General features: G+C 40.8%; 1 long non-coding RNA gene across 1 annotated transcript in view; it reads left to right on the top strand.

The window, feature by feature from the left end:
* Positions 1–11,837: 11,837 nt before the first annotated feature.
* Positions 11,838–22,733, top strand: part of LOC105937722 — a 31,185-nt gene continuing 20,289 nt past the window's right edge. The window contains exons 1-3 of the long non-coding RNA XR_002429180.2: positions 11,838–11,922; positions 15,685–15,753; positions 15,884–16,083. This is a non-coding gene — a long non-coding RNA (uncharacterized LOC105937722). The remainder of the gene's footprint in view (positions 11,923–15,684; positions 15,754–15,883; positions 16,084–22,733) is intronic.

Raw genomic sequence — 22,733 nt, 5'->3', positions numbered from 1 at the left:
CTTTCTCCAAATTAATTTGTTTTGTCCACTTAGTTGACTGCAAATAGAAGTCACACTTGAAGTTTCTGACTTTGGAGCAGTCTCTTCCTCTCTTCTGACTTGGTGGGACCAAGGAAGAAGTCTCACCTGACAGAAGAGGCGAGTTTTAACTCACTTCTCCCTGGAGAAAGTCTTTGGTGTTCCGGGAGCTTTCAGTTAATTTTGGGTTTGAGCTTTGGTGGTTCTGGTTTTGTTCTTGAACATTCTGATAAATTCTCTCTCTTTTCTGAGGGTGACTCTGTGGGTCAGATGGTTGGAAAATGGTCACAGGTCGATGTTCCAACAATGGGGCTGTTAAGTCGTGACGTATACTTCCGGGTCCAAGCCGGTCGAATCCGTCGTTTATTCAATGTGCTGCTGTGCTTTGGTTCGTGCTGTCTTAATAGATCGGGGACAAAAAACAGACTCCAGCTGTCATTTTTATCGTTTCCCGTGCGATTAGAAGGAGAAGAGAAGATGGCTGCAGTTGAGGCTGTTCTCCAGAAAAATTATTAAAATGGTGCGATTTTGCTGACTTGCTGCATTAGCATTAAACTAACCTTTCACATCTGCTAACTGGAGTACATACAATGTTAACATTTGACATTGTAAAGCATAAATACAAGTTTGAGAATTAACCCGTGACGTCAGACTTAACAACTGGATGATCCCAAGCATGAATCAAATGTGGGCTTGGAGTGGTTAACGCAGGCTAACATCAGAGCTTCTGGAATTACCTTAAACTCAACGCTTTTGGAAACATAACGATTGAAAAGCTTAAGAAGCTTTTTTACATATTAGCAAAGCATCCACAGGTCTTCTAAATCCGGCTTTCACAGGTGAGTCAGTTACAGCTCGATAAATCCTGTTGCCTGTTGAGGTTTTATGAACTTGGATCAAACAGAAGTAGTTTCCTAATAGGATGCAATGACACGAGTTCCCAGTTTGCATCTATTTCCTCTGTGGTTTTCTTCTTTTCAAACTAGTTTAATTGATCTATAAACACGGTCGAGCAACACGACTGCCATTTTTATTAAAAGCACAGACCTCAGAAGTATGTTTCCATGTCAGTTTTACAGCAGAGCTCCAACACCAAAGGTAACACTGCCCTTCTTCTTTCCCCTCTATTTGTCTCCTTGTCCTCTGGAGTTGTAAACCCATAACAAAACCCTCGGGTGTCCAGTTTCAGTTTGGGAGTGAAGGCCAGCTTCTGTGAACAGGGCAAGAATAGACAGGAAGAGAACTCTGATTACCTCCATAAAAGAGCTGACCTTACGTGACTCTTCTTTTTCCTTTTAGGGTGTTTTAATTTGCTGCTTTTCTCGGAGTGAAAACCACCAAAATGCTCAGGAAGTAATGCTTGCAATGCCTGGTGTGTGGACGAAGAGGACCAGACCACAGATGGGGGTAGTTTTACATTAAATTCCTTTAAAAATACTTTTTATAATCGCATCAACATGTGTTTACAGACAGTCTGTTACAGCGAAGGAATCAGGCCCAGGGGAAAGATTGCATGCATCTGTTTAGCAGGGCCCCCTTTCCCTTCTTCAAGGCTCTTCAACGGCAGACCCAGAACAGGGTCCTGAACAGGAACCGTATGAGTACAACCCCCCCCTCCTTCAGCACCGCTGAGGGTCGGCGGTTAGGGGTGGGGGAGGGGGGCGGGGGCTTTAGATCAAAGAGTAGGGACACAGAAATTGCTTATCTGTTGTTGATTTTGGGCTTAAGATCAAGCAGTGGGTTCTAGACATGTGTCAAGGAATTACAGGGTTGGATCCCCGAATCTCTCTCTCTCTTTTTTTTCCACACATTCATTTCCCACCATCTTTGAACATGGGGGGGCATTTAAGAGTTTTGAGAGGGGGCTTTAATGAAACTAAGAGTGGCAAACATTAGAATGAAAACAACTCATCGAACGTGACGTAAAAATAGTTTTTTTTTTTTAATCTGTGGTGGGATCTGGAAGTTTTCCCTCTCGCTTGTCAAAAAGACTGAAGATAATTTAATCATTTCTTTTCCCACCCTGCTCGCTCCTTTACATTTCAATTTAGAACTCTGCGAGAGGTGTGATTTCTATCTCCATGCCCCACAAAGGCGGTATTATGCCAAAGGGGAAATCGGACCTTAAGGGCCGGCACTTTCCCTGCTGTAGATCTTATTAAGTATGTCCCCCAATAATACAACCCAGCTTGACTCCTGCAGACCACACCTCTGTGCAGAGAAAGACCTGTCCATCACCGGGCCTGGTGAGACCCTGACATGGCTAACCGTGGAATGATTGGCACTTTGTAGGATATATGCAGCCTCAAGGGGAAAATAGAGAAATGCTCCTGCAACTTGTAAGCTTCTGTTAAGTTGCAGACCTCTGACGCTGGCTATCTGATATCGTATATAATTATTATTATTTAGATAAGTAACTATCCAAGCTACTTTATGGGAAAGATACAGCCCCTCTGAGAGTAACAAACATCTCAGTGGACACATGTATCTAAAGTAAAATTATTCTTGGACTGTTGCATAAGCAGAATTAATATTTAAGGTGTGGAAGTGGTAGATAACATCTTTCATTCTGGTTTTCTAAAGGGGGAATACTTAGAAGAACCCCAGGAGAGAGGACTTTCAGTTTGGCATCATTTCAATAGTTTAACTTGAACCTTTCTTTAATAATAGTTTAGAAAATCACGTTTGCATCAAATAAATCTGTTGCTGCTGTATCATCAGTGGACCAGTTTCAAATCTGGTCCATTTCAGAGGTCCACTAGAGGTCTGGGATTACCACAACTATAAACACTACTTGAACATAAATCCGTCCACAGTCACTTGCCTGCTGCGGCCCAAAGGTCTTTGTCCGCTTTCTGTCCATCGAAAGCCTCTTGAAATTATTATTGTGTAAATAAATGACAGAAGTTCTCTCCTGTCCCATGGTTGTTGTTGTCTGAATCCCTCGTTTGCATCATGTGTGACATTTGCTCCTGCACATCTAAGTTGCCAGGGGTGTGACTTTGACTGATAAATGATTCTGATTGGATGAAGAATGACACAAAAAAAGCGCTGACTGGGTTTAACTAACCAATCAGAGCTCAGCATGAAGTCACATGGAAGCCAAAAGTACCAAAGCATTCACACACTTGTATGTTTGGTTTCCCACGGCCCTGAAACATCACAAATAGGAAGCCAACACTAAAAAGTAAAAAAACAAAACTTAAATAAACCCAAAAAGGAATGCGAAGGCTGTAAAATCAAAAGTCAGACACATTTTATGAGAGAATATTTGTAATAATTACTTTTTATTTCATAATGTATGTTGTCTTCCTTTTTTAGTGTGTGTTTGCCTTTTTTTCCTGCAATTTTAATGGGGGTGTCACCCTAGAACCAGCTGTCGACAAGCAGGGGGCTCTAGGTTCTGGTTCTGAACTGAAATTTCTGTTGTTCAGTTGGATAAAATAGGATCGAGTTGGACTTGACTAAACTCAGCTGGACAGTGATGAGTTGAACAAAAATGGGCTGAGTTGATTTGATCGTGAATAGACTCACCTTGTCCAGACCAGGCCAGTCAGAGTGGGTTTACCTGACCTTATGGCAGTGCACTACACATAAAAAAATGAATAAATGTGTTTGAATTCAACTAATTTACTTGCATATTTAGGTGATATCAAATCCAAACCATTCTTTTGAGAATATTTATTTAATAAAACATGTGTAGGACAAAGTTGTCACAGATGAAGTAAAAATACAAAATAAATTTGGCACAAACTTTACCGATCACTGTTACATTTTTAAAGCTCCTCCCTCCCTCTTTTCCCCCACCCCTCCCTAACTCCCACCCATCAAAAACGAGGAGAAAAAGAAACATAGAAAACAAAAAGAAAGATATTAATAATTACTGAGGCTGTAGATCCAAACTCTCACATCCCTGGAAAAAGAAAAGTTACGAAAAAGTGAATGAATCCAGAAAATGATACTTACACATGTGCAAAAGTGCTTCAAATCTGGTTAAGAAGGCAGCAAAAAGGGTAGTTTGCTCAAATCTGACATATGAACATCGCTCCAAACAGATTGAAATTCAAAACAGCTTTATTTAACAGTCTCTGTCCTTGCTAGTAACATCCCTGATGCCCACAGTCAAACATTTTAAATGCAGATTATGAGCAATAACCACAGTCACAACATTTTAGGAATACTGTATATGGTGGAGTGAAATATGTGCATTGCATGTTGTTCCTCACATAGTGAAATTAACGTTCAAGCGGACAACAAGTACAGACGGTTCGCTCCAAATGGTTACTTCCAACTGTGGCGGAGACAGGCCTCCGCGCCTGTCCCGGCGTCCGGCTCAGAGGACGGCCAGCTGTGGAAGACGTGTGAGAAGTTGAAAGGGAATCTCACAACATTACTCAGGACGACTGAAAAGAGGTGGACTTTGAACAAAAGAAAAAGCATGAGAGGAAGAGGGTGAGTGAACAAGTGAAACCAGCTGTTGGGAACTGCCTCATTTACTGTGCGCCACAGAGCAACAGTGAAGGCTGATATTCGCGTGGAAGTTTGGGCACAATCAAACGCTTAATTTACCTTTACGGGAATATCCAAAGCCTTCCGCCACGCTGATTTTTATAAACAAGGGAGGGTCAGACGGCTCTTTTATATTTGTCCTTTTAAAATATATATGAGGTGTAGCAAGTGGAGACAACAAAGGCCCTTCTAACGCTTTTCTCTCCTGAGGGGGCTAAAAACACAGTGGGCCCACATCAAGCCTGCAGACTTACCCCCGCCGTGCTGTACAGGTGCAACTTTAAAAGAGCTCTCACTGAAGGCAGACAGAATGCCTGCAGTAAAGGAAAATAAAATCTGCCTTTCTCAGCACTCCTTCCTTTTATATGATCATTTAAAGGTCGGAGTGATGTTTTGTTGCATCTGATGCCAGGGGACCAGGGACTCTGACTTTTGCATTCCTTCCTATCAGCTGCATGATGATAGTTATTAAGGGATATTGCTGTTTCTGTGCAGCGGTTCTGACTCGGTGGGGGCGATCAAAGAGAAATGTCAACGTGTTGCACCACAAATATGCATAGAATGAATCAAGCGGCCTCAATGCACAGAGAAGGCATTAAAGGGAGCATATCTGGGTTCATAAATCTATACTGGATAAACTCCGGGACACCGAGCTTCAGGACAGACCGTAATTCTGCAAATCTATAAGTGGTGCTCATAAAATATATAAATATTTCCCGACAAGTGAAGCATAGACATCGAGAGGACCTTGTGTTGCATAAATGGCAGGAATGAACTTTATCTAGAATTACAGCCTGAGAGGAACTCAAAAACAAGCAGACACAAATTACCGTCTGTCTCCCTCTGTGAGCGCTCTGCAGCTCTCCCTCGTGTCCACGGACGAGCCGGACGGTGACGTCAGTCCTGCCACTCTCAGGTATTCTTTGGACTTTGTGTCCGTAATCTGCGTTCCAAGCTGCTGATAGCGAAGTTGTCAGGATGCCCATTAAGATGGCAGTGAATCATCCTGAGCAGATGGAACTGTTGCTCGTAATGCTAAAGGTTGCTACTTCCCTCGGCCTGAGCGGCAGACATGTTGAACTACAAGTGACCTAAATAGGTCTGAGACAGATAAGCTATCTCCTCTCCTCAGGAAGTACAGCCTACAAAGAGTTTACAGTATTGCAAAGGTTGAGCCATGCTGCAGATATGAGGTTTTTCTTTTTACTGTTAGTCTTTATAAATTAGATGCAAGGAACATCACTACATGCACTCATTATCATGAATGCCATGTTAGTGATTTTTAAGTATTTAATTGAATCCTTTGTTATCAGGGTTGACGTGTTCATCCTGGTGGATATGAAACCTTTTCTTGGTAGAACTAGGTGAGTTTCATTTGGATTGGTTTGTTTTTTTGCAGAGACCCAACCTTTAGGAGGTGTGCACAGGTTTCCAGTTTGACTGTGTTCTTGGTCAGTCCAGATGTTTAATGTTAGCCTGTTTTTTTTTATAGTTTCCAGAATCAGTTTGGGATTTTTCTTCTTTGAAAACCCAACTGTGCCCAAGTTTATAAAACCTAGGCAGCTGCAACCTCCTGGGTGCACGAAGGTTATCGCAAGTTCTTTCTGCAAGCAGCTGTTAGATGTCATAACCATCGTTGCTCCCGACAAACACAACCATTCTTTATTTCTTACAAATAGTCTGTTTTTGTTTTTTTAACATTACAGATATCATTCTCTTCCTTTTATCTCCTCTTTCTTTCACCTCTACTCTTTTTTTTTCTTTTCTTTCACTTTTTGTTCTTCCTTTACTCTCTCATTGTCATGTCCATATAATTTGAAATTCTCCTTGCAGGAATCATAATAAAGCTATTTACAAGCATAAATCAAGTGGAGCACTATGGCGAAAGCTGTTTGCTCCACTTGTAAAAGCAAAATCTGTCGAGCTCTATCTGGCATTGAGATATCAATTCCTATTGCCATAGTGCTAGACAGGACACTGGGAAAAAAAAAAAAAAAAAAAAAAAAAAAAAAAAAAAAAAAAGTGCATATTTTCAAGAAGAATAAAGAATCAAAAGTCTTTATTATGAAAACAACTTTGTATAACCGTAATGCCATGTTGGTGAGACACTGGTTCAGAATTCACATATAACACACAGACACAAATAAAAGACATCCATGGAAAATTTAAAAAAGGTAATCCTACTCTAGTTGTGTATTTCAAACCCAAATATGCTATTTTAATAACTGTACACTATGTTCCTCAAGTAAAATTAACCTTACATTCTTAGTTCTTAGTTATGCATCTATCTATCTATCTATCTATCTATCTATCTATCTATCTATCTATCTATCTATCTATCTATCTATCTATCTATCTATCTATCTATCTATCTATCTATCTATCTAGTTTTACACTTTGCTGCTGGTATATTAGAATTTCCCAATGAGGAACAATAAAGAACATTTCTATTCTATTCTGTCATGTTTATATATTTTGTATCTGAATATATTTATATATTTTGTATATGGATTTGTTTATATGTTTTAAACCAAATGGTTTGCAGTTTTGAGGAGCTCTTTGTTTCCGCTGTGGCTGTTTCAAAGCGTTTTATAAATAAAGTTAGTATTCTATTGTTGATTTAAATTTTGAAATTGCCCTTCTGCATAATTCCATCCATGATGAGCGCTGCAACAGCACCGTGCTGACGGTCTGACCCTCAGCATGATGCAGCCACCACCATGCTTTATGGTAAGTACAGTGCTCTTAGATATGAAAGTCTCACATTAACGTTGCCAAATATTCTTCTGGTCTTTGTAGCCAAATGCTTCAACCTTTGCCTCATCTAACAATAAAGCCTTCGTCCAAAAGCATTTGACTTCTCCATATGGACAGCTGCTAACTTCAGTCAGTTTTGAATGAGGGCTTACCTTGTTCACTGGGATCCTCTTGGTTGATGTTTGATGTAAAACAGGATTTACTCTGGACAGAGATGCCGATTTTCCAGCAGTTTCCAGGTTTTGAAAGCTTTGAACTGTGGTGGTAATCGGGCTGTTCCTGGTCATCTTAATCAATTTCCTTTCATCAGACCTAACACTTTGGACTCAAAAGAATTTAATATTTGACACAGTTGGGTGTTTCAGGATCAGTGATCCTGAACACACATTAAAACTGGTTTTGGTGTCGATCAAGCTGACTGACATGAAGCTTCTGGTATGGCCTCAAACCCGGCCCCATTGACAGGTCAGGATGCGAGCAAATTAAAAGAATTTGGGCAATTCTGTTAAGAACAAAGGTAAAAGATCAGGTCATATATATACAACTAAATATTCACAGGGGTGTATGTGCATATTTGAGCCTACATGTGTAATTCAGATCTTCAGTGGATGAGAAAAAATACATAAACAAATTTAAGAAAAGTAGATCAAGTAAATCATCCAAATCCCAAAATAATCACAACTCAACATAAACTCATGACGAGTTGATGTCCACTTCTGACTGGAGATAATTAAAGAGGTTCTCTTGGTGGTATGTTTTCATCAAAGTAATCCATCACAGGACGATTTCCTGCTTTCTTTTGTCTGCATTGTGGCCTTGAATGTTCAACGGTCAGCTATTAACGAAGTAAAGGTCGCGCTCTGTGCCGAGGAAGTGCACGGCTACTATCAATCTGTTTCCAAGACTCCGCATCAGAAAGGAGCTGGAGGTGGTGGGCGGCGTAAAAAGTTTACTGCACTGTAGGTGCCAAACAGTACATTCAATACCTTCACACCCCACCGCCGCCTAAATCTGCATGACAACGGCTCCCGCTTGTTGACTTGGTATGTTCCCCTTCCACAGATGTAGTGTCGTTGTCATTTATCATTTCTTCTCTGTCACATTGTCAGTCCCCCCCCCCCAACTCTTTTCCTCACATTTTACCAGCTCTGCTGTTTGATTCAGAAGAAAGAGAGGACTGCTGGACGAAGGGCTGAGTGAGGAGGAGGTGGAGTGGAGAGAGGGGGCGGGGTGGCACATTGAGTTTGCCAGCTCAGGCAGAACGATCGACAGGAAGCCAGGCAGGAAGGAAGACGAGCCCCTACCCATGAAGTGCCATTGTTTGTGTGATGTGACTTGAAGCGGCCAAAAGTGACTGATGGTGGGCTCCTCAGCTGCTCTGACCCACTTTCCAAAGCGTCACCGAACACACGCCTGCTGCAGATGGAGAGCGCGAAAGGAGGAGCTCACCTCCTCAAAATGTGGCAACATTTGGTCTAACTCTATGCAGTTTATAGATGCTTCTAATATCAGAGTTCTCCAGATTACTGGATTCAGTGTTTCTGTTTTAGAACCCCTCAATTTAACTTTAAGCGTTTCAAAAATGCATTTTTAAAGTTAAACAATTTTGTTGCACTGATTTTCCCCCCCTGTTTTATTACTTAAAGTTTAATGTGCATTTATGATGATTTTGATTCTGATTTATTTCTCATTCTCTTTAAACCTGGGGTGTCCAAACCTTTCGGTACAAGGTTTAAAATTGTTATGTCAAAGGAACTCGAGGGCCAAAAAAGTAAGAATATGATCATTTGGAAAGGTAAAAAAGATGGTCATCCTGTAACGAACAGAACCAGAGGACCCAGAATTCAGCCAGACAAACAGGTAGCGTTTTGAGACAGTTTATTAGAAAGCAGACAATGGGTCAGAACCGGGAAGGCGGAGGCAGACAGGATGATCAAGGCGATAAACCAGAGTCCGTAGTCTGAGAGCCAGTCCAGAGTCAGAGCCAGGTGATCAGAGATCCAGAGAGAGTCCAGAGCAGAATCCGGGAATAAAGTTGGGATGCAGAATCAGGTCAGACAGGGATGAGGCAGGTTCAGAGAATCAGGAGACAGAAGCGGATCGGATCACAGGCAGGCAGACAGAAAATGCTGGATAAGACGCACCGGAGGTTCGTAATGATCTGGCAAAGAAGAGTAGGCTGAGGTGGGTATAAGTAAGTAGGTGAACAGGTGACAGCAGTTGAAAACTATTTAGCGGCAACAGGTGGAGCTGATCTAGAGAAAGGTGGTGGCTGGAGGTCGACTGAGCTGATTGGCTAGTGGCTGAGAGGTGAACATGCTAGCAGGAAAAGTTTTTTTCTTCTTTTCCATTTGTTGTCTTTCAGTGACGCTCCTTTTGCCATTTGATTTTAATCTGGTGATACTGTACATGGTATGTTTGCACACTCCTGGACTCCACATTGCTTGAAATGAGCCAGAGTAAAGCTAAGAATTGGCACTACGTTCTGTCAGAACTCTGAATTTAAAATATTCGGCTTTCAAATAAAAATTTCACTTGATACAGATTTCTACCAAAACTCACATCTGGCCACTTCTCAGAACAAACATCCATCCCATGTCTCTACACAGCGACACAACCATGCAAACACACAATTAAGAGATCAAACCAGAGTAAGTATTGTGCTGTCGCTGACAATATGGCATATTCAGGTAAAATATTAAATATTCAAGTTAAACAGAGGAAAAACAGCAGCTGATTTACAGAACAATGGGAGAAAATATGCAATATGTTTGAATGTACAGCAACGCCTGGGTATAGCTAAAGCGTGTGCAAGTGCACCTTAACATCTGAGAGACTAATGATAATCAGATAAGAAATGCAAGAAATACAGCAGCCAATTTACACAACGATTTGTGAGAAAAAATTTTGCAATATGCATGATTGTGCAAGCAACACCCAGAGTGGCAAATAAATATGCGACATTAGCATCTGAGAGACAGTGTAAATGAATCATGATCAGAACTTGTGCAACCATTAGCAGGTTGTAAACACTTCTTGAGTTTGTTGTGAGCAACAGAGATTATAAAGTCTAACAGCAGAAATTAAGGACTTTGGGTGCAGCACGCCATGCAATCCGAAGGAAAATAGGAAACTATAGGAAGGAAATAGTACCATGGTGGAGATAAAATCTTGAAATTAAGCTTTTAGGACTGTTAAAAAGAAATCAAAACTTCCTTGATTGTGAAAAGTTACAAGCGCTCATTAAAAGTACTATTAACACAATTAAAAGCGGTCTATTGGGGGAACTTCTGCCACACAGAGGGTAGAGAAACAAACATGTTAAAACTTTGGGGAAGTTTAAAAAAGGATGAAAAGAGTTAAAAGTGAATATATACATCCAGTTCTGAAGCACAGAGATGCAACTGCTGTGACAGAGCAAGTGACAAATACATTAGGGAGAGCAATTAACCATCATGTTTTTGGACTATGGGAGGAAGCCAGGGTACTCCCAGGGAGAACATGCAAACTCCATGCAGAAAGACCCTGGGCCAGGATTCAAACTAACAACCTATGCACTGCAAGCCAACATTGCTACCAACCGCAGCACCATGAGAGATGACAGAATCGTCTTAGCTTTGAGGTGGATTGAGGAAGTCCGTCTGTTCAGAAGATTAGTTTGCTCTGATTCCAGTTCATCAATATATTAATTGAAACACAATCATCCAGACAGCAGACCGGACCTTTTGTTGTAAATGTAATAATTACTGTACAGAATTTAAACAAAGGGACTAATAGTCTTTTATATGGATACCTTTGCACGTAAGAATAAGAAGAAATGAGCTGGTAGACAAATTTGCAATACAAGCTTCAAAAAGCAGCCAAACTGATGTAATGGTACCATTCCTTAAAGGAAAAATCAAATCACTCTTTAAACAAAATATCAAAAGGAAGATAGCAGAAATTAGGGAAAGAAGAGAGAACTGTCCGGTGGCTTTATAATAGCCAACGAAAAGTTGACATAATGTGGAAAACAGGACGGAAAAAGAAAGGATGAAAAAAAAACACATCCCGATTATTCTTTGGTCATACAGGGTTGAACAACATTATTTAAAATTGGAAAAGATGTTACAGGAAATGTGACTTTTGTTTTCAAGAAGGGACAGTGGAACATGACTTATATGCAGTTAAGAAAAGGGAACAGGCACGTAATCCACAAGACAACAAATATTTAAAGTAGACATACAGGACCTTTTGGACAAAGTTTGGACAATCTTTTTTGTTGTTGTTGAGATATCTTTTGAAGACTAACTTGATGGATATAATATATTATGCATATGCATATCTTTCTTTTCTTGATATATATGCAAACATGTAATTTATGAATAGGTTTATTGCCTTAATTCACACTCCTTTCCTGTTGGTGGCAGTAAAGAACCAAAACATTGTGTGCAGACTGCAATTAAAACAAGAAGAAGAAGAAGAAGAAGGTGCTGGGATTAGCAGCAGGTGTTAGTGGGACAGCAGAAAGCAACAACAGAGACAGACTGAATAAATAGTCTCTGTTCAAGTTCTGAGTGCAGAACTTGAACATAAAGAAACAAACACTATTATAATCATAGTGTTGGAAAAGCAAAAGATTATATTCAAGATCATTTGGTGAGTGTTTGGAAATTTTTTTCGACCTAAAAGTCTCAAACTGAAGGTGTAATTTATTCCAAAAACCACTTAACACTGACCTACTGCAAATTATCAGGATTATTTAGTGTGCCGTCTGAAAGTATTCAACTTTTCCACATTTTGCTACAAAACATCAAACTTGATTTTGTCTAAATGGGATTTTATGTTGAACACAAACACATAGTAGTGATTGAACATATGTAAAGTAGAAGGACAATGATGCCTGTTTTTTTAAAATGCCTGCAAATAAAAATTTGTAAAGCAAAGAAAACACATTTTAATTAGTCCCCCAGTGTCAATACCTTGTGGATGCTCCTTCTCCTGCAGTTACAGCAGCAAGTCTTTTTTTTGCGTAACAGTTCTTCACAAAATAGCTGAAGCTCAGATTGCATGCCACAAAGGTCGTGACTTTGACTGGGCCATTCTAACACGGGAAAGATTTTCCTCCAGGATTTTCCACCACACATACTGTCTCAGTGTCCGACCAGAGCTTCTTCTCTCACTTGTTTCCTCTTTCTCTTACGTGGCTTATGGCGAGCTCCAAGCTGGACCTTGTAAAGGCGTTCCCCCCCTACTCTACCAAAAAGACATTTGTAAAGTTCACAAATGATTGTTGTCTAGACAACAGATTGGCGCTCCTGCTTCACACATAGCTGCTGCTATCACATCTGTTTAATCCGCTATTTCATATTTGGAAAAAAAGAACAGCAAGGTTGTTGTGGTTTGCAATGATGTCTGCTGCTTATGTTTTAATTTGATACCGTGATTGGCTAAAACCAACCTTTGGTAGGGGGGCACTAGGAGTCGCTTTGCCCAATCAGCTCAGAGATTTCTGCTGAATCTCCCTGCTTTCCGTAAATGGATTCACATGGAGCAGTCCCAGATTGATAATATGTAGAACTAGAGTGCTACACATTATCAGTCTGGGTGGCCAGGTTAGAATGTGCAAAATCCTCCTTGAGTTTTGGATCTACGATTATTTACTAATCCATTTCCTACAAAAAACTCTGACAATATTTAATTAAGATTGATTGATTTGATTTGATTTTAGTGTCATGCACCATATGTGCCCAGCCCACATGGGCTGGGCACATAAGACACTACACACAAAAAGATACAAAAACATAATAGCCACATCCAAGTCACAGGTGTCATAAAATTTCAATACATCTTTAAGTGTTTATACTCAACAAGGATACAGCACTGGTCGTCTTCTACCCCAAGCTTTACAAATAAAAGTAGCAAATGCAAAAATATACCTGTCATACATCCCACTAAGAATTTTATCCTCAGGCACATCTGCATTACATCTGTTATACATTCACATAAGGAAAATCTTAAATCAATATACAGGGGACAGTAAAAGACAAACTGATATTCGTCTTCCACCACATTAATTTCACAGAAAACAAAGAGTCTCTCCTCTACAAATTAAAGTATTACTGGCTTAATTTATTGTTGAGACAGTAAAAAGAGAAAGTTGTCTTTGATATTTAGTTTTTCCAAAAAATTTGGTTTTGGCCTTCAATACACTTCATATTTTGGCTTGGACACCACTCGTCTTAGTTGGTTTGCAGCTGAGCCGAACTCTTTCATTTTCAGGCTATGGATCAAGCCGAGCTCTGGGAGATGCTCAAAGCTTGGGATATTGTTTTATTTAACTCTGCTTTAAACCTCTCTACAGCTTTCCCTCTGACATTGATTCAATTCAATTCAATTTTATTTATACAGTGCCAATTCATGAAACATGTCATCTCAAGGCACTTTCCAAAGTCAGATTCAATCAGATTATACAGATTGCTCAAAAAATTTCCTATATAAGGGAACCCGGTTAATTGCATCAAAGTCTTGACAAGCAGCATTCACTCCTGGAGAAGCGTAGAGCCACAGGGAGAGTTGTCTGCATTGTCCATGGCTTTGCAGCAATCCCTCATACTGAGCAAGCATGAAGGGACAGTTGTTGTTCTCTAACAAACCTCTGAGGCCAGAAACACAACTCTATGCACTAGAAACATCCTTTATTGTATTGTCCTTCAGTTGGGAAATCAATCGGATGTAGAGATCGGTCGATCTCTACATCTGATAATAACCAATGCCGATTATTCTGACATCAGTCTAACCGATACCCGATAAGTGCAGCGGATTTTTTTCTTAGGGCCGATAGTGTTTTTTTCTTCCTCCATTTACATGATAAAAATAACAATGATAAAAATTGTTAGATAGGTCTTAAAACTTGACTCTAAACCAGCTAATATTACCAATCAGCTTCACACTGCAGTTTGAAAAGTACACAGGTGAAAAATGCATCACGACTCTTATGACAGCATTTTGTTTTGTTGACGTGAAAAGAGCTTCTCTAGTTCAATGGGTTGAAGGAGAAGAAAAAACACTGACCACCGCTGCACTGTATGGACATTATTTTATGTAAATTTAGATGCCGTATGCCTAGTGATTGGTAATTACTTTTATGTGGATACATTATTCTCCATGGGAACACCAGCTGCCGATCAGACGTGGGTTTTTAGATGCAGAAACAGACACACACTGATGTTTCCTCCTGCTCATAGTGAGAGAGCGCCAGACTTTCAAAGGCCAGATTCAGCTAAATTACACTTAAAAAACTATATCTATATCTTACTAAAACTATATCAAAAGTTGAAAATGTACCCTTGTTGTTGTTGGCACCCAGTCTTGCTATATTACCAGCCACTCTTTACCAGGCATGGAGTGGCAACGTGTGCGCTTCACGTGATCTCAAGGCATGGCTACTGAATACGCTAACGAATCGTTATTGGCCGATATGTGCATGCGTATCGTCCGATACGATACAGGAAAAAACCTGCAAATATCGGCCAAAAATATCAGCCGACTGATATCGGTTGACCTCTAATTTGATGTATTGTTTAGGCAGTTGGTTGTGCCATGTTGTATGTAGGGGCATCATAGTAGAGGGGACTAAATAGAAATAAACATACGCTTCTCAGACTTTTTTGTAAAAAAATTTAATGTAACTAGAATTCTTATACCTGGCAACATTGCTCTACTTTGTGTTGGTCTATCACAAAAACTACCAACAGAATATACAGATTTATGCACAAGTACCAATCTTCTTTAATGCCAAATCCTAAAGCAGATTGTAAACTAAATGTTATATATATAAATAACCCTTCTGCTCAAGTTTGGCTTTTACATTTTTTTTAAGGCAACAAGGTGACCTTTTTTTTATGTATATATATATATAAGTAAACTGTAAAATACATTAAGTTACATGGTAGACAGGAATGTCCAAACTACATTCTTATTTAGTTAAACTTGCTTTTGTTGCATTATTTTGCAAGAAGTTGCAGCTCTTTGCCCCTGGTTGTAACTGAATCACGCCCTCACAGACAGATGTGGTTCTCCTCGGATTGTTTTTTTCCAGTTCACAATCAAATTCTGTCTGGGATCCACTCTTCATACAAAGTAACTCACAGTCAGGAATCTCATTACGATTTCAAACGTAAACAAATTATATTCCTGGCTGCACGTCGGGCTCCTGTACAGCTGAGTAATTGGGTTTCCTAGGCCAGAAAGAGCAATGCCTCTGAGAGCACTGGTTTTTATCTTTCAGCGGCCGGTCCGATTCGGGGCCTTCGTTTTCCCAGCGATGTGTTTCTGGTTTAGTTACACCTGTTGATGATTTCAAAACAGACAAGAAATTGATTCCAGACATTTCGTTTCATGCTTCCCGGTTCTTTCCAGGCATCTTTCAACATCTCTGGAGCAGCTCGGAGAATGTTTGTTCCCACGGGAATCCAACTGGGCTCTAAGGTAATTTTTTAATGATTCCGTTGGATTTCCAGGAAAAGTTTGATCTTAATTGTTGCGAAAATATTTTGAAGCTTCTGAACAAGATCAATTCTCAACATGAAGAGAGGAACTGTTGTGTCTGTGTGCTCAGGGTGTCGTGAAACAGTTTTGCCAGGACCTCCACCTGGACTACAGCAGGAGGATGAACTCTCCCATCTGCCCGACAGTCCACCACTGGAACGTTCCTCTGGCCCCGTCGGGCCCTTGGCCTCATCCTCTCTGACTGAAGACCCGCCAGAGAGCGTTATTTCTGCACCAATCCGGCGCCTGGATCCATACCTCATCCCACAGGTAGCCTTTCCAACAGATGAGCTGGTATAAAGAAAGCTGCTTTTATTAAGAGCCAACCAATAGGAGAGCAGAGATGTGATCCAGCAGCAATATGGGGCCAGCTCATGCTTTCTGCTGTTTGTTCAGCTAATTCTGACCAAGGGTAGGAGGTTTGTTAGTATGAAGCTGCTGAGCTAAAAACTGACTTGGTAAATGTTTTCAATTGATACAACCCAAAAAACTGTTTCTTCTTTTAAAGTTTTGTTGAATTATTGGAGTTTTTTTCCCATGTGGAAACCATAAGTATAATTAAGTTCAGCCTAGAAAACCTGACAACGCCACATCCCACTATGAGCTGTTTTTTCTTGTGTATTAAATAAGGTGGTTGTTGAAACCATGGTAGTTTATTAAAAAAATCAAGCATTTACCTCCCGCAGCTGCTGACTTTGTATTTGCAGATACATCATAGATAAAAAGTACAACTACTTTTCATTGGACTTTATGAATCAGGATTCAAGTGAAGAAAATATATTCTACTCAGTAATTAAATGGGCTTAGACAATATCTGTGGAAGATGATGCATTTTTGTGTTTTTCCTCCATCCTCCGACCTCAGTTAGGGTGTTAGATGAGGATAATTGCGGGAGGCTAATTAGAAGTCTGAATAATTCTTAGGGAGGATTATAGATACTGGCTACAAGTTACTTTTGCTGCACAGGCAACATAGGCTGAACTTGATTATTTTACCACACAGGTTTTCCATTTTGGCTCCGGTTTTGTGCTGTACACAATGACGGTGCTTTGTCCTTCATAAAACCATTTACCCCTCGATTATGTGAGCTTTCAGCTGGTGTGGGTCTTTCTGCAGAGCACTTTGTCCCTTCTTGACACTTTTGGAAACATTCCCTTCGCTTTGCTTGGATGAACTCTCTTTCACCCTTTGCGATGTCCAGCTTGATGCTGAACCTATCTGGGTTCAGCATATAAATTTTATATATATATATATAAAATGTATTTAGTATTGTTTGACTGAACATTGTCTTTGCAGACGACAGACCCTTGTAGTTACCTTGTTGATGTAAATGCCCCCTCTGCTTCCAGTATCACCCCCTCTTCTCCACCTCTCCAAACTGTGTCTGTGTTCAGCAGGGACCCGACAGGCGGCCCATGTTTGTTTGCCCCCTGGTCTTTCCTGATTTTCTGACCAGCAGATTCCGGTCACCTCTAATCTACCCGTTAGGCAGTTTATCAGCTAGAAACCCCATTTGACACACATGCTTCCACTTTTCTGTTTGTTGCCTCCCACTGACGTCGGCTTAATTCGGACAATTTTGCCTCCATTAGGCTGCATTTCAAGCTGCGGGGCTCAGGTAATGCAAAGCATTTCCCTCCTCTTGCTTTGGTTGCTAGGAAGTAGAGGAGTCTCAATTGCAGCCATTTCCTCGCCAGTGTACCGAGAGGTCCTATTATCGCCGTTTAGGTCAGGGCAATTCGTGTCATTACAGGCAGCCAACTTCCCTCCATCGAGGTAATGAATTAGCCCAACCTATTTCGGCTGTATGATTGCAGTTGCCAGGGGAGATGAGTATGAAGTGGGGGGATAATTATGGTATGTATCCCTGAGCGGATGTGTGTGCTGCTGTGGGCCAGCCACGGGGGCGGTTTCCACACTTGTGTAATGGCTTAATGTAGCTGCTGACAGGCGGCCGGGCAATATGGAAAGGTGCTACTGTGCTCTGCTTGTGGACTGTGACTGACGTGTCGGCCCATGCCAACCTGCTTTAGCCCCGTGGCTCATTTACTTCAAATGACTCAATCCAACTTCCAAGACTTATTTCTGTTTAGAAAGGCACACCAGGGGAAATAATACGTTCTTTTTTAGGGTAATTTATTTGGTAATTGAGGGTAACTTTATTTTATCGGGCAACAATAAATTTGGCTCAAATTTAATTAGGACCTCCAATTCTCTTCAAGCTGTTGAGAGAGGCAAGGAAGCTATTAACTCTTGGAACATTTATGAATTACCTCTACAATAAAAAAAAGACTTTGCTTGTGTGGCTCATTTATAAACGGAAAGTAATAACCAACAGATTTTATTCTTTTACACCAACTTCTGGGGATGGGGTAGAATAAAATAAATTGCCTATAAACCTGGATTGACATATCCCTTAATGCCTTTAAAAATTTGAATGAGCAAGTTTTATTTTTTGAGTGTGCGTGTGTGTCCTGTACAGGGACCGTAAACCAACAGTATGGGGGGGCTGGTTCCCTTGCAGTGTCAGCGCAGATTTGCATTCAAAATGGGGAACACAGAATATTCTACATGTTTACTATATGAACCAGATGGTTCAGGCAATGTAGAGGTCAGCGCAGGACACTTATGAATATAAATGACAAGATCAGTGGAAAGGAAAAGGGTTGGTCATAAATATAAATAAAACAACAACAGAAAACAAAGAAAGAAAACATGGTCTCACTGGCCATTTTATTAAGTACCCCTTGCACTACCGGCTTTAACAGTGTGTTAGTGTTTGTGCTCCAAAGCTTTGGTCCACTCTATTTGCACCACAATATTGCTGAAGATTTGTCTACTGCGTAGCCATGTTGCATATCTCCCATTCCACCAAATGACAAAGCTACTGCACAAAAGTGGGATCTTTTGACTGCGGGGGACTTTGGAATACAGTGAACTGAGTGTTATGTTCAATAAAAGATTGAGGCGATATGAGCTTGTCACATGGTGCATAGCCACCAGATGATACACTGGTGATAAAGGGCTGGACTTGGCCAGCAATTCTCAATTGGTGCTGAGGGTGGCTAAAATGTGTTAAGAAAATATCCCACATGGGACGATTGTTGGTTAACGGTTAATTAAAGTTTTTTTTTCCATCCGATGAGTTCCGCTTAGACGGACCTTCTTTGTAATATGGCCTGCATCCACACGAGGGCGCTGTTGGTCATTCTGAAGCAGAGCCAGTCCGTCATGGCGGAGGCAACATGAAGCAGTCCAAACGGAGTCCGGTGTGGGATTATTTTTGCTCTGTACAATTACGACAAGGATGCAAAATGCTCTTTATGTGGTTCAGTTTTTAAATGTAAACACTCAACAAGCTCCTTATTGTCAGCTAAACGGCTCCATTCAGCCGGGCTGCGTGGCTGAGCAGAGTCAACTTCTCAACCATGAGTCACCTATGTGTTCAGGATGTGATGACAGAAAAGTGGAGGGCGTTATGCGAAAAATGGTAACATATTTTCTGTCATGACATGATGCCATGTTTCTATTCAGTAACCTAATGGGTTACAGTTTTGTTATATTTTATAAACATGTCCATGTTTCATAATGTGTGAGAAAACCACAATTTCTGTTTATTCAATACAGTTGGCACAATATACTGTTAAAATATAATGCTGTGCCGCTTGTATAATTCAGCATATTGTAAAAAAATATGTTAAGGAATGTTAAGGAAAGTCCCTCTTGATACAAGAGAAAACTTGGGTTTTTAAGAAAATGGCTGCTTATCAATTAATCTTTAGTCGATCAATAAGCTCAATCAACTTTAGATTAACTCATTAAATGATGACTTGCATCCCTGCTCCCACACCTAATTCAGCATTGGACACAACAGATGGTGGATAAGGTAGGATTTAAGGACTAGGTTCACTGCTATGGTAGCCTAAGTCCAAAGAGACCAATGTTTTCTGTAGTCGGGTCGGTTCGAGGTTGTTTGGCATTCACACCGGAAGTAAACCCCAGCAGAGTCCGTTTGGAAGCGGACGAAGACCACCTCAAAAAGTTCTTCTTGGTCTGGTTGTTTGGTCCAGACCAGAGTTGGCTTGAGTGTATTCACAACTGTACAAAAGGTCTGGACCAAGGGAGGAAATGAACTTTGAAGGGGACCAAATGTGGCAGGTGTGAACACACCCTAAGTTGCAGGCGTTAGTGCATGCTCAATACCTAGATTTCTGCTTGCTCTTTATGTAGCGTTAACGATCTATACTTCCTTTTGCCATGGCAGCAAAAAACTAATGATGTTTCATTATTGTAAATGAATCCAGACAGTAAGGGGTTAAAGTAGCAGCTTTTATTCAAAATGATGTACTTCATACATGTGTTTACAAAATAGAATTAGTATGCAAGCTTTCCCTAATTTGTTAAAGGAAACGTGAAGGCCAGAAAACTGGGGAGTGCGGCTCACAACTAAATCACAAGTGCAATGCATGCTCGTGGCTGGAAGAGCTGAGCAGGGGAGGGGTGGGTTGTTTTCTGAATGGGATGTCGAGCGCTGCAATAGGAACCATGCCAAAATAAAAGGCTTCACCAAACAAAGAGACCGACAGGAAATAATGCCGGTCGAGGCTTGTTGGACCATCTATGGGCTCCTTTCCAAGCCCCTGTAACCAGCTATAAGTCTCTTTATAGGGACAGCTCTGAACAGGGGGCCCTGTCAGGGGGCAGGAACTTTTACATTTCTGCTTGAATGCGATCTTAGCCCAAGGCTGAGTTCAGAGTGCACTTTCCAGTCATTTCATCTAACTACTTTGTGGGTTTGATAGGCTGGCAGCAGAGCTCGAGACCCGAGATGATAATCAGATTTTTTTTATAAGGAGTCCTGTTTGAGGCGGGAGAAATGCACAAAACCTTCTAACTCGGGAACTGTTTGTGTGCATGCACATGTGCACATTTAATTTCTGGCTCTCAAGCATTCCTTTTGCTTTCTTTCTCCATCCTGCAGCTCATATATCATGTCAGCATGAGGAGGGGGAAAAAAGTGATTATTTCACAACACAAACACCATGTGTCTGGTTAATCCACATGGCTGTCATTCTGCTCCTCTCTGCGTTTTACTTCACGGCTCCAACAAAAACTCTCACCTTCGGCAATCATCAGAATTTGTTACAACCTAAACAGTCTCACTTGTTTACTCAAGTTCCGTTTAAAATAAATTTTGTTTCTGTAGGAATATGAACGCCGTCTGATGTATCTTCACTATATCTAGCTGTCGAAAGAGTTGGAGCGTGTTTGTGCAGTAATCCAGCTTCGTCCCTCAAACCTTACTGGAACTGAACCAAGTCTTCTTACAGACTTTCCACATCACAGTCCCTCAATGGTTTTGATCAGCAGATGAAAGGAACTTTGTCGACTTGATGAAAAAAAAGAAGCTTGCAGCCTCATGCTACGACAAAGTTACTCTTTTTCAGCTGCACAACGGCCCATTTGCAGAGCAGCTGTATATCTTACCAGAGATCAGCACTAAGCCAAACTTTCATCCTGTTGCTGCTGGTATAAGCCACTGTTGGTGGTGTCCTGCCAATTGGCACCAAAAAAAACCAAAAAACTGCACTGGAACCTTCACACTGCCACCTGCTGGTCTTCAATGTATCTTAAGTTGTCTGAGGCTTTATAGTGCCTTGCAAAAGTTTTGAACCGTTTGAAAGTTTTGAAAGTCTCAATGTATTTTGCTGGGATTTTCTGTGATGGTCCAACTCAGTAGTACATAATTGCAAAGAGGAAAGAAAATTATATGGGATTTTAAACACTATTTAAGAATGATAATCTGAAAAGTGAGGTGTACATTGGTGTTTAGCCTTCTTTGACTTTATCCCCTCCCCTCAAAAATTTAATCCAGTTGCTATTCGAGTACATCTAATAGTAAATGGAGTCAACCGGTATTGCTTAGTGTACAATTCGTTGTTCTGTGAAGGTCTCAGAGTTTTGTTGGTGAACATTATTAAATAAATAATAAATAAATTGAACTTTATTGATCTCACAGTGGGGAAATTCACTTCTGCATCTTAACCCATCCCCTTGGGGAGCAGTGGGCTGTCACTGTGCAGCGCCTGGGGAGCAATTAGGGGTTAAGGGTCTTGCTCAGGGACCCAGAGTGCAGGCAGTGGGGATTGAACCGGGTAGTTGCAACCTTCTCGGAGCACAAGCGCACTGCTCTAACCACTAGGCCAACACCTCCCCCTAGAACAAAGGACCGCGGGTCGGAGTCGAACCCGGGTCGACCGCGTCGAGGACTAAGGCTCCTGTACATGGGTCGCCCTACCCGCTGTGCGACCTGAGAGTAAGACTGACAATAGTCTTAACTTTGATGCACAGTTAAAATCTGTGGTCCGGTCCGGCTTTTTCAAACTGAGGCAGCTGAGTAAAGATTTTAATCTATGCTTTAATTACAACTTGCTTAGATTATTGCACTCCAGTTTACTCTGGGCATAACAAAACTCCAGTGGCTTCCCTGCAGCTGGTACAAAATGCTGCTGCTCTCCTTTTAACTGGTTCCAGAAAATGAGAGCACATTTCTCCCGTTTTAGCAGCAACTCATTGGCTAGTGGTTCACATTCCGTTTGATTTTAAAATTCCGTTATTTTTCTTTAAATGTCTTCATGGTCTTGCTTTCCACTATGTGCCAGACCTGATTCATCTGCTCACTTCCTCTCGTTTGCTCAGGTCTGCAGATACGTTTTTATTAGCTGTTCGAAAAGAGTGCAAAGAGATAACCGCACTTTCTCTGTCGTTGAACAAAACTCTGGATTCAAGCTTTACATATCAGGCAGGCCATTTCAGTTTCTGTGTTTAATGTTCTCTTAAAACAGATCTTTTTTTGGCCTTTAACCCAGTTTGAGATGTTAGCTTTTGAAGTTTTAGTCTGTTTTACATTTTGCCCACTT

Source organism: Fundulus heteroclitus, unplaced genomic scaffold, assembly GCF_011125445.2.
Source record: "Fundulus heteroclitus isolate FHET01 unplaced genomic scaffold, MU-UCD_Fhet_4.1 scaffold_604, whole genome shotgun sequence".
NCBI classification, from domain to species: domain Eukaryota; kingdom Metazoa; phylum Chordata; class Actinopteri; order Cyprinodontiformes; family Fundulidae; genus Fundulus; species Fundulus heteroclitus.
The sequence above is the reverse complement of the archived record's forward strand: the minus strand, read 5'-3'. Positions and strand labels throughout refer to the sequence as shown.